At 36.8% G+C, this 18,305-nt stretch overlaps 1 protein-coding gene across 1 annotated transcript in view; it reads right to left on the bottom strand.

Annotated features, from left to right (window-relative positions):
- The window catches only part of PDP1 (pyruvate dehydrogenase phosphatase catalytic subunit 1), a 40,519-nt gene extending 22,564 nt beyond the window's left edge, over window positions 1–17,955 (bottom strand). Inside the window, exon 1 of the mRNA XM_074200196.1 lies at window positions 17,931–17,955. The gene's annotated coding sequence lies outside the window, so the exon portion shown is untranslated. The remainder of the gene's footprint in view (window positions 1–17,930) is intronic.
- Between the last annotated feature and the right edge of the window lie 350 nt (window positions 17,956–18,305).

The raw sequence follows: 18,305 nt of genomic DNA, 5'->3' as shown, positions 1-18,305 counted from the left end.
ATAGCTTATTCTTCTGGACAACAAACAAGTAAGGATGGTTTTTCAGACAAGAGTCCATTCCTCCTGGACTCTTCCTTGCCATTCATTTTGTTTCTGAATGCAATTGGTTACCAATCAAAAGAGTTCTTCAATTCCTAGGGAGTAGGTGCATGCCTAGCTCTATGGGAGGCGCACTTCTGAACAAGACCTATCCTATGACTTCATCATTAAATTGTTCTGAGGCTGCCCTGATCAACTCTATTTCTTATGTAAAGAAAGAGAGGAGTGGGACTGGTCAGTGAGGGACCAGTTCTCTGGCTCTTTGTGATATGCTTAGCCTGAAATAAATGTCCACTTAATTTCCTCTTATTACCAAAGCTCTACCTTCAAAAGATGTCCGCTTAGTGGAGAGTATCCTGCTGACAGGGTGGGAATCCTTAGCAAGACTGTATAGACATAGACACATCTACCATCCAGTACCTTTTCAGGGTTTCTAGCCTTGCCCTTAATTTTTACCTGTGGTTATGTAGTCACCACCTCCATGTCCAGGTGTGACATGGCAGCCAAGAAAATTAACGTTTTCTTAAGGTACAGTAAGTGATCCACAGCAAGGAAATCAGATGTTGGTGGTTCAACTGAACTCTGACCATAGACTACATATGACTTCTTATTTTCAGTTTTGCCCATCCCTTATTAGAACATTGAAAATTGGAGAATAGCCAGAGGAGGGCAAACAGGATGACAAAGAGCCTTAATTCATTCTATTGGTTGAATTGATCAATAAATTAATCAGCAAACTTTTTTTTGGAGATAATCAGGGTCACACAGCTAGTAAGTGTCTGAGGCTGAATGTGAATTCGGATCCATCTGTCTCCAGTGCCAATACTCTATCTAATGCACCACCTAGCTACCCTTTCAATAAACAGGTTCTGGAAACTTGGGATTCGTGGCCTGAAGAAGGGAAGATTTTTTGATAGGGAAAGACATAGAACGAGGAGGGAAACAGTCATTTTCTTCAACTATTTGAAGTCAGTGAACTGTAAAAGGCATCACACTCATCCTATTTGACTCTAGAGAACAGAAGGAGAAGGAATGGGTGGACATTTGCAAAGAGAAAAACTCAGATTTGAAGTAAAGATGTAAAGAAAAAGACCTCTTATAGTCTGGTATGTTCAAAAATGCAGTGAGCAACTTTGGGAGGCAATGGACTTGGAGGCCTTCCAGAAGGACAGCATGGTCACTTGTCAGGTATGTTATAGAGGGAATCCTTTTATAGCTCTGGGCTAGATTAAATGACCATCATGACTCTGGGATTCTGGAGTTCTGGCCCAGAACCCAGTACCCCATCCAGGTTGCCAGTACTTTCTTTACTAGAGGGCAAACAAAGGTCAGCATAGCAAAGAGGACCAGTCATTCTTATAGTACTGCATTTAGCTCTGACTCCCCAAGGGTCCCAACAAAGAAACATGAGCCAAAAAACAAAGTGTTTATTTGAATACCTATTGTGTATCTTTTGCTCTGCCTATAACTCCGGCAGCTTCTTTCATTGGAAAGGCGGCTCAATGAAATGATTAAGCAAGACAGGTTACTTTCTATCTAATAGAGGTGGTGAGCTCAAGACATAATGACACATACATTTTTGCATGTGGCCAATTTATTTTGTTTGGCTATGACTGTTTGCTATAAAGCTTTTGCTTTCCTTTTTCTTTTTCATTCTTAGTGCAAGGGGACAGGATGTACAAAAGAAGAAAATAAATGCTAGTCATTGAAAAAAATAAAATTTAATTTAAAAAAAAGAAAGATGGTTCTGTGGGTCAAATCTATAGAGCTTTAAAAAACATTTTACAAGGAACAGTTTTTGATCAAACTACATTTGGTTGTGGCTCTGTTCAGGGTAAAAAAACTTCCTTCATTTAGCACTAATGAAAGTAAAATTGGAAAGATAAAATGCACTAGTTATCAGGGATAGCACTTCTCCACAGTTTCACATTTATTTAACAACATGCAAGCAAATAAGGCAGACAGCACCTGCTATGCCTTTAATAGCCTAAGCACTCTTTTTAGCTGCAGGTGGGCACCAATCCTGTCTACTATACACAGTAGTTAGTGGGAAAATTACTGGGTCTGGTGTCAAGGAACCTGGGTTCAGATTTCATCTGTGCTACTTAAGGCCTGTAGATCTTTAACCTTGACGTGTTTTAGTTTCCTCATTTATAGAATAAAGGGGGTTGTGTTGAATGATCTTTAGAGTCTAATCTAGCTTTAAATCTATGAACCTATGATCAGAGAAGCATGGAATAATGGACAGAGAGTTGGTATAAGAGTTAGAAAGACTTGGGTGCTCTGATACATACTGACTGTAGTCCTGGAAAAGTTGAGAGTTAATCTCTGTAAATTCCTGAGCAGGTGATAACCTGCATTAGTAGACCCAGTTACCACATTGGAAGTTCCCTGTACTAATGAAATCATAGATTGGATCCAAAAAAAATCAGACCTCACAGGGTTATCATACTGTAGAATGTAAAGTTGTACAAAAACCTCAGAGTGCTACATAATCCTCAGGTGTGAACTGGCAAGGGCAGTTAGGTGATACAGTGGATAGAATACCACCTCCTGAATTCAAATCTAGCTTCAGACACTTTCTAGCTGTATGATCCTGAGCAAGTCATTGAACCTTTTTGCCTCAGTATCCTCATCATTTTATAAAAATGCTAGATTTCACTTTAAAATTTAGCTAGGCTTTCTCTTGGATGGCAGACAGGTCATTACTGGTTCTGGCCAACTGAAGTCTCTATAGCTTGGTAAGAGAAAGGAGAGTTTATATTCTTGGACCACCATTTTTGAGAATCCAGGTTCACTTTTGAGTCCTGATGATTTCTCAGAGTAAAGCTTAGAGGAGGTTTTAAATGCTAGGTATAATAATCACACGGTAGCTACCATTTGAATAGAACTTTAAGGCTTACAATGTGATTTAGAAAAAAATCAAATGCCTGCATTGTGTTGTAAAGAACAATCAATAATCTCCTAATGAAGTAAAGAATCTACTTTCTACCATACTGATATGTGGAATATACGTGGTACAAACAGTCTCTAAATATAAACACAATTGAAATCCTAAATACAGATGGTGGGGTGCCATGATGAGGTTGGGAATTTTCTTTCTCTACCACTAACTGGAACTTACCTGGCTGGATTCAGACTATTTTAGCCTAGCACCTCAGTTAAATTTGTTGTTCTTATTGTGACATCATGAGGGTGATGTCTAGATTTGCAATGAATTGGATTTAAGTGAGGCAGAGCAACATAGTCATCAGTCTCATTCTCTCCTCCAGAGTCATGAAAGTCCTTTAGTAGATCAGTCTAGATGACTAGCAATGACCTGGGATTTAATAGGTGACCTTAGCCTTTCTAAATTAAGGTCTTGTACAGTTCTCAGGTAACTCCCATTCAACATTTGATCAAATAATATTGAATCAGTTTTTAAAAAGAAATATTTACTTCAAATATCTCAATAACAAATATATATAGTATTTTATTTCTATATGTATATGCATATATATATATATATATATATATATATATTACACAAACACATGCATATATCTCAATACAAATGTTTTCCCCCAAACAAAGGTATATTATTACCCCCTATACCAACTAGGTCTCAGGGGTTGGGGAGTGGGGTTGGATTGGGCTCACAGCTTAGCTCGGTATCTAAAAAAGGAATGATTCCACAAAATTCAAGTCCTAAATTGTTCTGGATAGCGTTTCCAGAACCCTTGCTCCTTAGCAGTTTAAATTCCTGGATTCCCAGATGTATATAAGATTCTCAAAGACACATTTAGGGAAAAGGATAAAGGAAGGACTTCAGAATAAGTTGAAATAGTTTCACTAATAACCTAAAAATACTAGACTCAGATTTCCACGTGACTTCATAAAAGATTTATGCCATGACTTATTTCAGGTAAAAACAATTACAGTGCCTTTTACTAAATGTTTCTTGAATGAATGATTTTTCATTTTCTTTAGATATCCATATTTTTAGGATTCTAAAAAACTTTACATCCATTAGAAAACCTGTAGAACTTTTAATTTTTCTGGTATTAAGTAAAGTTCTCTTTTTCCATTGTCTTTTTTTCCCCTTTTCTTAAAATTAAGATTTTATTGATGCTTTTTGTTATATACCAACAATGAAAATCAACTCAAAAATCAAGTGATGACATTGAACTGAATATGCAACATTCTGTACCCACAAAAATCTCCTGCCTCTCTAAGGAAGGGCTTCCATTGCCATTTGTTTTAGTCACCATAGAGCAGGTCCAGCTAATGCAGTGTAGTGAAAAGACCACTGAATCTGGAAGAATCTGGAAGATGCTTCTACCATCTTTGAGCAGGGTGAATTTGATCCAGACACTTCCTTCTAAATCTTACCTATTTATTTATTTGTTTGTTTGTTTATTTATATGGCTTTTTAGGTTTTTTGCAAGGCAAATGGGGTTAAGTGGCTTGCCCAAGGCCACACAGCTAGGTAATTATTAAGTGTCTGAGACCGGATTTGAACCCAGGTACTCCTGACTCCAAGGCCGGTGCCTTATCCACTACACCACCTAGCTGCCCCATAAATTTTACCTATTTAAATGGGAATAATAATATGGTTGAGCCAGCATGTCATAATAGACAACCAGCCTTGGAGTCAGTAACAAATTTATGTATAAATAAAAAAATGTACATTAAGCTCTTATACTGGGCAAAATCCCATGCTAAGTTCTAGTGATAGAAATTGAAAAGCAGAGACAGTAGCTACTTATATATTCCACATATTCTTATATGGAAGACAGCCTACATAGGAAGTTTCAGTTGCAAGTCAGATGGAAAGGTCCCATGGTCTATAGTTTAGAGGAACAAAGGAGAGAGTAATACATTTGGGTTCAAGTCCTCCTTCTGACTCATACTGGTTCTATGAAACAGGATTAATCATTTATCCTCTAAATGTCCCAATCACGTCTCTATGTTTAGGTCTGGACCTGGATTGGTAAAGAAAACTTTCTTACTAGGAATCCATTTCCCAATGAAATTAGAGGATTGATCTATCACTTTCTCATCCCAACCCTTTCCACATATTACCTCACAATGTCGTTGGGAAGAACAAAATAAATGAATTCAAAAAGATCTTTGTAACCATAGAAGTATTATGTAAATGTCAACTATTATCAATTTATCATTCATGTATATGAGGAGAATTTGATTTCTTCCCATTGTATCTGAAGGCAAAAATGAATTCTACAATGCAGAATTATAGGCAGCTATGTATTTAATATTGCTGCAGTCAGAGAACTTCAGAGATTGATCATAAAGAGTATGATGGAGATTTAAAAAAAATAATCATCTAAGTCGTTTTTATCCTCCTTGGGAAGTAAGATTTAGTTTAACCATTTGGTGAGTGAATAGCTTTGAATATAATATTTTAAATATTAGGTGATAAGTAAAATAACAGAATTTTTTTAGTAAGAATGAAGATGATTTTGAAAAATATTGATATATAGTGAAAGATAAGTTCATACCATGAAGCAAGCAATTATTCAATCAACCTATCAGAAATATTTCTTTTATTTTTAGATAGCACCAGCTAGAAAGAAATAGGATGTTTCTGAAACAGCAGAAAATAAGTAAAATTAATAAATAGTAATAATGTTTCTAAATTTCTAATGTAGTGTTTGGCACATAGCAGACACTTAATTCTTAATTAAGTTTTGGTTCATTAACCTGCCCTAGTTCATTATAGATTTGTTGACAATAAAAGATAGGACCACTCCAGTAATTCACCAAATTCCTTCCCTACTTTCAAATGATTTGAAATTACCAATGACTATCTAGCAAGTGTGGATCCTCTATGTTTAATTTAGATTCAGATACCATTCCCCTAGATCAAGGACTAGAAAGTCCTGCCTATAGGTTATTTGGTTTGGTGATATTATGGCTCCAAATCTTGGTGTATTTTAGGGGTGAATTAATTAAATGTTTGATTAAATACAGCAAGCAAAAGATGTTATAAATACTCAAAAGGCCCTTGGCAGAAAAAAGGTTCCCTACCCCTGCTCTAGGTGGTGGAAAATACTAATTCCACAGAACTCTCAGAGAATTACTCATGTAGAGATTTCTTAATTCATAGTTTTATTCATTTATTTTTTATTTAATAACAATATTCCTGGAATGAGAAGAGCATTGGATTTGTAATCAGAGAACTTGATTTCATATCACAGTTCTTTTGACCATCTGTATGGCCTTAACAACTTGCTTACCTTTTCATGCTCAACTTGTTCAACTATAAAATGAGAGGGCTGAACTAGATGAACATAATCTGTGATACGATTTACATAGTGTTATGCTAGACTTGAGGACTATATAGAAGAAGCATAAAAACATAGTCTTAGAGTTGGAATTGACAGCAGAAGTTGTCTGCCCCACCCCCAACTCCATTTTAAAGATGAGTAAGCCAAGATGTAGAAAGGTTAAGTAATTTGTCCAAGGTCATAGAGTAAGTAGCAGATACATGATTCAGACTCAGGTTCTCTAACTTCAAATCCCACACACTTTCCATTCCAGCAGGGATTTGGGAGAGCCAGGTTGAACCATCTCCCCAGAGTCAATTATTAAATTTTCAGTGTATTTACACCTTAGAAAAAGAAAGAAAAAATATTAGTAATGCAGGTTGAGATGAGTCATGCATAATTTTTTTTCTATAGTACCATTTGTTAAATATTTACCAGCATACTTTTGTGATTCCACTAATCCTAGGTTATCAAGTAAAAACAAATGAATGCATAACAAAATCTTGTTGAGCCCAAGGAAATTGGGGGTACTTGTCTTTTTCCACTAAGGGGGTTTTTCCTCTCTGAGCTCATGAGGACCAGAGCAAGGTTCAGTCTCAGGGGAACCTGTCTTCATAGACAGAATTCAGATTTTTATATTCTCTGCAAGAGGAGGTTAAGGAAACAAGTATTTATTAAATTATTCTATGTCCCAGACACAGTGCTAAGTGCTTTACAAATATTATCTCACTTAATCCTAGAGAAAATCACCTAAAACTAAGATTTAGCTCATGTTTTCCCCAGAGGAAGATTTACTCAAGTACAAGAAATGTACTCAATGTACAAATTAGATTAGGTATAGGATAGCTATTTATTTCTTCCACACTAAAGAAATTCTTAAAACATAAACTATTAATAAAATATTTTAATCAATTTTTCTAATTACATGCAAATCATAAGCATATTTTAACAAAGATTTATAGCATGATACAGTAACCCACATAATCCATTATAGTCTCTTAGGATGTTGATACTTAAAAAAATTATTAAGGTATAAAGCACTTAGTGAGATTGTGGAATTGGTATTTTACCTTTATCAAGGGAATTTTCTGAATAACTTCCTCAAGATCCTTGTCTTCTGATCCAGAATTTGTACTCATCATCTCTTCATTGTCATCTTCTTAAGTGTATTTGTAAAAATCATTTTCCTTTTTCCAGTCTGCTCCCAGGAGTTCCTGTCCTCCTGAAGTCATGAATGAAGTTGCCTTCAAGGCTAAAAATGTCCATCTTAAGACTGCTTTTCAGTCATCTATACTCAGAATAAGAAGCTCAAGCATAAAGAGGATATCAGGAGCCCACGACCTAGGCTCAGTTTTGTCTAGGCAGTGTATGCTTGCACTACCGTATGAAAATAGCTGCCATGGCAGCTAATAGGAAGAGGAATTTTTGTCACCTCCCTGACCCTCTCCATCAATCCCCCATGGAAAGTACACCACAATTCCAAGAAAAGAAAAAAGAGTGAAAACAGAAGTTGTCTCTCCCTTTAAAGCATGTGTGTCCAACCTGTGATGGGCAGAGCCCCTCTAGGCCATTCTAGCTGCCTGCTTTGCATTTGTTGTGCCTGGGGGTATGGGCTGCATTGTATTCATGAATGGGTATTACATTCTGTATACAGACTTTGAGGGATTTTTCTTGGTCTATGTGACCCAGATGAGTTAAAAGTTTGGACAACCCTGCTTTAAAGTCTACTTGGGCAGCACTTCTTGGTCCAATGGCCCATCCTATTTAAAATGGTCCTTTTCTCCTACTACTATATGGAATCAAAATTGCATCACCCCCCCCCCCCCCATACCACTCTAAGTCTCTCAGCTCTGAACTAGATTATCTATGACATACCAGAAGAAACCAAAGGAGTTCAGCTCCACTCCATACATCCTCTTTGGGATGTGCTCTGTGACTCAACAAGCTATAGCATGCACAGTGGCCATATCCAGGTAAGCCATTTTCGCAGACAGACTAAATCAAGTTGAGGGTAATTGAAAGGTCTCAAACCCATTAGCGAATTAGAGGAGGTGTCCACCCCAAGCGTGTGAAGTTTTTACATTGATAGGATTGGGTGAATGAGAACAATTTGTTCCAATGGCCATGAAGTGGCTAAAGCAGGTGCTGTGGAGTGCTTAGAACTTGGTTAGACATCCAAGACCTTAAGATTATCCCCTGCATCTAGAGTCATCATCAGTTGTCTTGATTCTGTCTTGCCACTGGAGTGTGATGACTTTGGAAGAGAGATTGAGGCTGATGACTTCTTGCAACTCAGCCTCACTTAAATTCAATTTACACATGAATCAAGAGACATTAACCTATACCATTTTACCATTCCTATCTTAAAGTCCTGTGGTGAGAGGCAAATGATGAAGCAGCAGGTGCAGATATTCTGGGAGCTTTAGTCAAAATCCTGTACTCAGGAGGGCCAAGTCATAGGTCCATTTCCTCACTGGAAGCAGCAGTGTGATTTGGCAGCCCCAGATGACTGAGTAGCCCTTTGAAGGATCTCCTAGTTTGAGGAAGGAGCTAGAAAAGGTGCCCTAAAAATTGTTCATTTACCCAATCTTGGCTTGACTACTGCAGCAAGCAGGGATTCCACCCCACAGTTGAAACACAAAAAAGTACAAAACTCTCTTCAAAGATGATTCTACTCCAGATTGGGAACATGGAATGTATACACACTCATAGACTACACAAGATCTATGGATCTGAAAAATGAACAGTTCTTATTGCTCAGTAGTTATCACATACAAATAGGAGCCCTGAGTGAAACAAGGCTGGCAAATGAAGGCCAACTTACTGAGATTGGAGCTGGATACACATTTTTCTGTCAACAAGCTTAACTGCCTACCCAAAGAAGTGAATGACAGGCTCATGACAATGAGATTGCCACTTGTAGGAAAACACCAAGCCACCATCATCGTGCCTATGCTCCCACCATGAGGAACCCTAATGATGTCAAATAAAAAATTAAGAGACCCTTATAATGAATGGACCAAAAGAGAACAAATTTTTAATTCTGGTGACTTTAATGCTAGAGTAGGCTCAGATTTCTAGACATGGCAGAGGAACAGAGTTGGAAACAGCAACAGCAATGGTCACTTACTACATCACAAACATTGTCTTCCATTTACCTAAACATAATAAAACTTCCTGGATGCATCCTCACAGCAAACATTGGCATCCAATAGACTATGTGATTGTAAGGAGAAGAGACAGTCAGGATGTGAGAGTGATTAAGGTAAAGTGTGGTACAGAGTGCTGGACTGATCACAGACTCATCCTCTCTAAGTTCAATATTTATTATATTCAACCAAAAAGCAGTAGCCTCAAGGTAAAATGACTACTAGAAGAATTAATGTGAAGAGATTAGAGTACTTCTCTGAGCAGAAACAGTTTGTTTGAGGAAAGTTGAACTAATACAAATTAGAAATATAAGGCTCTACCAAAATACATGCCAGATGGTCATTAGAATCCCAAACCATTAGGACATCTATAGTGGGCTCACCTTTTTTTTGTCACATATTGTTTAAAAACATAAAGTCAAGTTAATGAACAGAAACAGACCAACCAGTGGATCAACAAACATCTATTAAGTACCTACTATATGTAGGCACTGTGTTAAGAATTTATTAACATTATCAACATTCTTTCATTAAACTTACTTTCTTTTCCTCAGGGAAGGGAATGAATGTTTATTCATAGCGCACTTACTGTATGCTAGATGCTTTATAAATATTAAATAATTTGATCCTCACGAAAATCCTGTAAGGTAGATGCTATTATTAACCCCATTTTATAGTTGAGCAAACTGAGGCAAATAGAAGATAAGTGACTTGCCCAGGGTCACACACTCACAAGAGAATGAGTCTGGATTTGAACTTGGATCATCCAGACTTCAAGCCCAGGACTTTATCCACGGCACCACCTAGCTGCCAAAGTCAAACAAATCATAAACTTCAGTCAGAATTTGAACTCAGGTCCCCAATTCCATATCAAATGCTCATTCTACCATAACCTGTAATTGAGGGAACTGAACACAGCACAAGTAGTGCTTGCTCTGATGTTATTTAGCATTGTGATGCATCCCCCTTAGACACAGTGTAATATTGTTATCTGACCCACCAGAGGAAGACTGGTTACTCCCTTCAGGGTTTTAGGGGACCTTGAATAATTTGAAGGGTATTTCTGTGTTTTGCTGAGTTTTTTGGTTTGTTTTTGTGAGGCAATGGGCTGGGACTCCAGGGCTGGTGCTCTGACCACTGTACCACCATGCTGTCCCATGTTTAGAGGGTATTTCTAGCAGTAGTACCATAGCTCATAAAACCTCACCAGTGTGCTTCCCATTCCCACCCCTCCCCTCCCCTCCCCCTTCCAAGAATATCAAGTGACATCAGTCAGATAAAAATGAACTTTAAGAAAAAATATTTATTAAAATGATGTAGTAAGAACAGTTGATACCAACAAATACACATAGAGTTCAGGAAAAGTAATCTCAGGTTTAGGGCACATGTGTCAAAGAAGGTAAGTTGGAAATGCCTGAAGTCTTTTTACTGCTTTCCTAAAGATGCTTCCCCTTAGATATATAGTGTAGTTTTCTGATGGGTTCTTTGTAGAGTCCTAAAACTGACTTTCTTCAGTCTTTTCAATTTATATTCATCTCCCAATGCAAATACTGCTGCCAGTCACTGCTGTTCTGAGATATCCACCAGGACTCCTTGAGAAATCCCAATCCTCCAACCCATAAAGGATCACAAATTCCTTCTCTGGTCAAGGTGAAGTGGAGGAGCCCACAATGCTTCTTCTGGTCATCCCCTGTCCCTAGGAAATTCCCTCTCAGAGACTTGGCTCCAACTGTTCTCTCCTGGCTAGCCACTGGAATGCTGGAATCTGAGCTGGCATGCTATTTATAAAAGACTCACAAGGTCTGATAGGGGTTACATTAGTTTAATGCCTTTATTTGATTGATTCAGTAGAAATGTTTTCACCTGATAAAGGTATGGATGGGGCTAGAGGATCTTGTTAGTTAAAATGGAGTGAGTGATTGATAGTTTGAGTCAATTGACTCTCCTCACCCTTATACAAACATGAAAAGGTATGTGAAAATAGCATGTCAGGGGTGATTATTGCTGACTGGGTGGTACAAATGATAGATTATTGAGAAGTTCAGTGGTTGGGAAAGCCTCCATGGGCTAGAATGACTGGGGGAGGCTTTGTGAATCAGGTGTTGCAGAATTTCTGGGCTGGGGGGAAGTAGGTGATCCATGAAGAGGTTATATGAACCTTCTCATGGGCATCAGATTGCACAAGGTATATTCAGTGGACAATGAGTTGACCAGCTACCTTCATTGCAAGATTGGTAAAGCTAATGGAGTCAGACTATTGAGGGAGTTCAATATCCAGTCAAGGAATTTGGATGTTATTCTATAATCATTAGGGAACTACTGTAGGTTTTTGAGGAGGAGAATCAATGTAAGTGCTGTTTTAGAAACATTAGGGGAAAGGAGGATTCATTAGTAGTGGTAGATATTAAATTCAGGGAGGCTACTTAGGAGACTGTTATAGAGCTCAGGAGTGAGGCAGTAAGCACCTGAACATGGATCCATGACCATGAATCAAGAGAGGAAGGGATTAGATTTAAAACATGTTATAAAGGAAGAAGCCACCGAATCTTCTGATTGGATGAGGGATCAGAAAGGATCACAGCTCTAGAACGAGAGTAACTTCAAAAGCCATGGAGACCAGTTCCTTAATTTTACAGATAAGTAATTTGAGACCTTAGGAGGAGGGTAAGTGATTTGCTCATGATCCTGCAGATGGTAAGCTTCAGGAGCAAGATCTGAACGTAGACCCCCACCCCCCCGACTCCAAAGCCAGTGAAAGCTAACCTGAATATGTGAAAGAACTAACATTTGCACCATTTTGAAAATTCTCTCTTTTCTGTTGAGCTGAAGATGAGAAGTGCTCAAAGCTGGCAATAAATTAGACCTGGGTTCCCTGAAAACTATTTCCATGAAGTTCATGACTGAGAATTGGTTAGCTTAAATATCTGTGATTAGAACATATAGAGAGTGTTATGCAAAGATCATAAGCAGCTCTTAGGAATGAGAAGTAATGATAATGCTTGGCATTGTGCTATTTTAAAAAAATCTCTGAAGCCTTTCATGTAGGTTCCTCTACTTCCCAAAAATTATACAAATAAAGAGCATAGAAAAATCTTCAATTATGCTACATGCAGTCAATCAAACACTTCTTAAAACAATGTTAGCCTATTTGGTTTAAACCTCTACTTTGTGTTAAACAAATGGTAGACGTTAAAAGTACAAAGCATTCATGATCCTTGAAGAAAGTCATATAGTCTAAAATCAGATGTGAAATAGGGGGCCATGCCAGGCGTCAAGGATAGATTATGAAATGGCATAGAATCTGACAATGAACTACCTAGTTCTGGGAATGACTAGTAGAGTCTATCTTGTAGAGTGCATGAAGGAATGGTAAATAATTTTGGGAAGGTAGACTATAGCCATTCTATGAAAGACTTTAATGCCAAGCTAAGGAGTTTATATTTTATATTAGTGGCAATGGGGAGCCATTGTTGTTACTGTAAGAGATGAAAAATGGTATTTTTAGGAAGATTATTCTCTTTTTAAATAAATGTTTTATTTATTTTTCCAACTACCTGCAATGATAGTTCTCAACAATCATTTTTGCAAGGTTTTTGAATTTTACATTTCTCTCCCTCCCTCTCTCTTCTCCCTCCTCCCCTCACAGAAAACAATCTTATAGAAACTATATATGTATAGCTATATTAAACATAGATTCATATTAATCATGTTGTGAAAGAAGAATCAAATTCAAATGGGGAACAATAGAGAGGGAATAAATAATACATAAGACAAAATACATATTCTGGCAATTGTATGGAGTCTGGGGGGCTGTTGGGGGAAGTCTTGGGGTGTTTGGTAGGGAGTCTAGAAGCCAGTTCAATTAGTTGACTGTTTCAGCACTAATTGGAAAGAAGAAGAAGATCTGAATTTGAGTAGTAGCAGACTTAGAAGGGGAAGGGACAAATGAGAGATGTTGTAGAAATAAAAATCAATGAAACAATAATTAATTGGACCTGAAGGGTGAAGGGAGGGAAGAATTCGAGATGATTCTTCATTTTCCAGTCTGAATGAATGGGATCATGCTTGTGCACCCAATTGAAATATGGTTTGGGAGAAGGATGGATTTGGGGTAGAAAGTAAAGAATCTATTGAATCCCTACTCTCATGAGAAATTTCCTTCCTACAAAAATGTCTAGGGTCCCTTAGAATGAAGACAAGAAGAATGGATGTTGGACATGCAGATGCCATTACTTAGTACTGACTTTTTTTTAACCTCTCGTATACTGCTGGCAATTGTTAATGCTTCACATCATCCCTGAATTCTTTATAGTCTCTTGTAAAAATTTGTCAGTCTGACAGCTCTACTTACTCACTGCAAGTAGATAAGTTTTAAAAGTAACCTTTGCCCAAATACTAGGCTAAGCTATTCCTTAGACTCTTAGGACTTAAAAAATGGCAGCTAACATCACTCATAAATTTACTAATATTGATTGTTTTTTAAACAGACTAAATTTGCTGGTCCAAGAAAATGTTGGTTATGATTTTCCCTTACTGCATTTGGTATGTTCTATAGCCTTATGGGAAACATTCACAAATGAAGTTCTTTTGGATACTCTACCACAGTGCCCAATATCTTAGTAGTCAACACAATGAGAAAACTTATAAAGCTGTTTTATGGAAAATATTTTATAGAACAGGCAGATAGCCCAAGGGCACACCTAGTTTTCAGTCATATGTCTCTCTTATGATCTTTGCTCCCTCCTGTACATTTCCTCCTTGGTATTATGTTACATCCCATCACTTTTCATTGTCTTTTTGGTAACTCATAAGTTTCACTCTTTGAAGATTATAGTATTCTGTGACGTCTACAGAAGAATAATGTTGTCAATTAATCAAAAAGCATTTTTAAGTGTCTACTATGTAAATTAACACCATGTTAGCTATGCATATACAAAGAATGAAAAAACTCTATTTTCAAAGAATTGACATTCTGAAAAGATAAGCATTTTCAAAAGATTTCAAAAGAAATCTGAGATCCTTTAAAGCACTGCAGTTTTCCAAAAGTCCAAACCAACCTCCTTCTTCTCTTCAATACTGGGTTTATTTTATTGGAATCCATTACTATCTGTTGATATTTATCCTATTTTGAAATCTAGGGGAAGGTCTCTCCAAAGAGATTTTTATGGGAAGACCTGAATAGATTCTTATAGAAAGAGAAGGCTTGGACCATCTGTCATCCACACTGTTGAAAGGAGAACTCACATCAATAGCACCACAGAAGCATTAATATAAAAATAGTTTTACTTATCACTAGCACAATGAGGTTCTATGATATCCCCCATTTTACTGATGAAGAAATCTAAACTTAGGGAGAGATTAAATTTGTCCAGGGTTATAGTTAACAATTCTTTGAAGTAAGATTTTGAACCCTGATTTTCCTGTTTATAAGCCTAGCAACTCTATAAAATCCAATAAATCAAAATATTCTTATGCATTATTAAACTAAAAACAGATGTTTTCAGGGCAGTAAATGTGAAAATGCTTTGTCTTCTTAGGTCATTAGTTCAATATTCTGTATTCTGAGCACATAGAAGTGATTCACAAATAAACGACTTGGACAAATGAATGCAGTGGGTCTCATTTGCTACTGGCAATTGTGTGCTGATTCTTATTCTTATAACTGTTTTTTTTCCAGAATTTCATTTCCATTTTTAATATATGTAAGTTGGCATCACTATCAATGTTTAAACACAGCCCCAATCCAATTTCTTAAACTAGATTATTTTCTAGAAATAGTGATTCTCTTAACTTTCGTTTAAATGTTCAATCTGTTTCTATATTACATATATATGTATATGTGTGTATAATTTCTATACCTATATATATAGATCTTACATAAACATATGTATGTATAATTTACATACACATATATATTATACAAACATATGCATATTCAGAATATTTCTTAGATCTACCAATTAATCCTTCAAGAGTAGGACAAAAGGATTTTTTTTTTTAGTTACACCTATTTGAAAATAGGTAGAAAAGTTCTCTAGTTAGAGTTCTGTGTTCAGTACTGGGTTATATTTCAGGAGGGACATTAAAAAATTGGGAGACCTCCAGAAGAGGGTGACCAGGATGGTGATTAAATTCATGATGTGGGTAAAATTTAAATTAGGTGATATTTTAGGTCCCTTCCATCTTTGAGTCAATGATTTCAGCCACATGTCTCCCTTATAATGTTTTTTGCTCCTTCCTGTACATGTCCTCCTTGGTATTATATTATGTTATACTCTTTTGTCTTTGCCTTTTCATTGTCTTTTGGTTGACTCATAACTCATTCTTTGGAGATTATAGTAACGTGTGACATCAATAGAAGAATACTGTTGTCAATTAGTCAAAAAATTTGATAGTAAAAGTGTCAGAGAGATGAATTTTCTAGAATTACAGTATTTCTTTTTAAAGAAAAAGACAGATCTCATGTCCCACCCTCCCTTATCTACTATCCTAAGCAAATACTTACTTTACATACTATCTCTCATCCCACTCTATATAATAAGAATAATTGAAGAGACTGGAAATGTTTAATCTAGATATAGCAGCTAGGTTTCCCCTTTAAATATGAATCCCAGAATCAAGGCACACTATGGATTATCATTCACTATAACCCATAACTCATGAGTACCTCTCCATATGTTTACTTTTTTCAAGCAGCCAGAGGGCATATTAATTAAAAGCATAATGATTTAATCAAATAGTACAGCTGATAAGGCAACGAAAAACCCATTCCTTTCCCCAACCCCAAACCCAGGGCTACACAGAATACTCTCTTCTATAGTTAATATACCACAAAAGAAAATAAGTGAACTGCATATAGGCATAGCAAATAGGTACTTTTGTTGGAAGGGCATACACATGGATAGTACAACAGAAACCTCTGATTTGGAAAGTCCCTTAATGATATTATTGCTCCGCTTGCTCTATGCTTCTTTTTGCTGAGCATCTCCATTTGTCTCAAATTCACTCAAATTATCTGTGCTGCTTAGCTGTTTCTTCTAAACTTCAGATCTTAGGATCATCTTCAAGGTTCTTGGCTTCTAATTACTAAGGTTCTATAAGTAGAAAAGCGTTCTATGACCAGGGTAGGCTTATAGTTCTTTTGGTAATAGTTGAGTCTATAAGTTACCACATATAGTTAAAAGAAACCAGTTAAAGTTCCCCCAGACTAATAAAACTAAATATATTATTTTTGCCTACCTATATCTGATGCTGAATTTAAGTTCATGACCCCAAACATTTATTTATCTAAATTAAAGTTAGGAAATTCCTTGTGACTACCATCTAATACATTTCAAGGATTCTGCCCAAAAAATTCTCACAAGATTTGCATAGAGACTAGTACTATTAATCCCACCTCACCCCTACAATAGCATTTAAATAAGCTTTTTGGAAAATGAAAGGTAAGTAAACAAGGTTATTACCCTCCATGATCTTGGTCCAAATTCTTTACATTATATAAGGATATAAATGTAGATATAGATATATAGATATACAGACATATCCCTATAAATACATGATATATAATATTTTATATATATGTAAGCATGTATATATGTATACACATACATAGGCATTATTTGTTGTGCAAATATATACATATATTTTTGTGTGTTTGTATGTGTGTGTGTGTGTGTGTGTGTGTGTGTGTGTGTGTGTGTGTTCCAGGAATAAAAAGCCCTTAGATTTTGTGCTATAGAATTGGTAGGGGATAGAAGCAGCTAGTAGGCACTAGGATAGAATACTGGCCCTGGAGTCAGGAGGATCTGAGTTCAGATTTGAGCTCATACACTTAATACTTAGTTGTGTGCTCTTGGGCAACTCACTTAACCCCATTACCTAGCAAAACCCCCAAAAATAGTATTGGTGGAGATAGTAATAAGGACTTTGATGATTATCTTCAATTATTTTAAGGTCTTCTGATGACAAAAGAATTAGAATTATTCTACTTGGCACCAAAGGGCAGAACTAGAAATGATGGAGAAGAGATTGTGGTTTCAGCTCAGTATAAGGAAGATTTTTCTGATTTGGGAGGGAAGTCTGGACCTGTGGGAGTAAACATATGGATACTCCTGGTACTGAAATTCTCTCCAACCGATCAATCTAACTATCTTAAGGAAGGGTCACAGGCAAGAACTAGCTGAGGTCTTCTTGACTCCAAGACCAATCTTGTATCCACTATACTATGCAGTCTCTCTCCTAAAACTGAAAAATGGAGTAATTCTTCCACAAAAGGTAGATTGGTTATTTTGGGAGATATGTAAGAAAGAAGGATAACTGACCACTTTGATAGAGAAGGAATTCATACCAAGATAAGGTTGTACGAGATGACCTTCAAGGTCCATAGATACAACTATTTCTAAACCAGACTATAAATAATTGTAGCTTTCAAGCTGAACAACACGATGAAAATCTGCCAAAAAACAAGAATTACCTCCAGCAACTTCCCCCAGCGGCTTCAGATCTTCTAACTTGATCTCTTGATTGGGTGGATAGTAACTACATTCAGGAAATAGACCAAGGAGAGTTCTTCCGGCTTCTCCTTCTTATAAGTCAGCTGAGTTCTCTTGTGGTTAACACTGGACTGACCCCAGATCAAAATCCTGAGTAAATCTGGAACCTTGGAGAAGCAGAATCATTAACCCTCCTTCTGTAGTCTTTTGTGTGACTAAGATGCTGGAGCTTAAGAGACTTGAAAGAATTCACTAGTTCATCCTTGGGGGACTGAATTGTGAACTAAATTAAATGGGGTTTTAGAGGTAGGGCAGGAAAACTGTGTTAGGTGTCTTCTCGGAGAACATAGCAGAGC

Source organism: Macrotis lagotis, chromosome X (assembly GCF_037893015.1).
Source record: "Macrotis lagotis isolate mMagLag1 chromosome X, bilby.v1.9.chrom.fasta, whole genome shotgun sequence".
In the NCBI taxonomy this organism is placed as follows: domain Eukaryota; kingdom Metazoa; phylum Chordata; class Mammalia; order Peramelemorphia; family Peramelidae; genus Macrotis; species Macrotis lagotis.
This window is presented reverse-complemented; position numbering and strand designations above follow the sequence as displayed.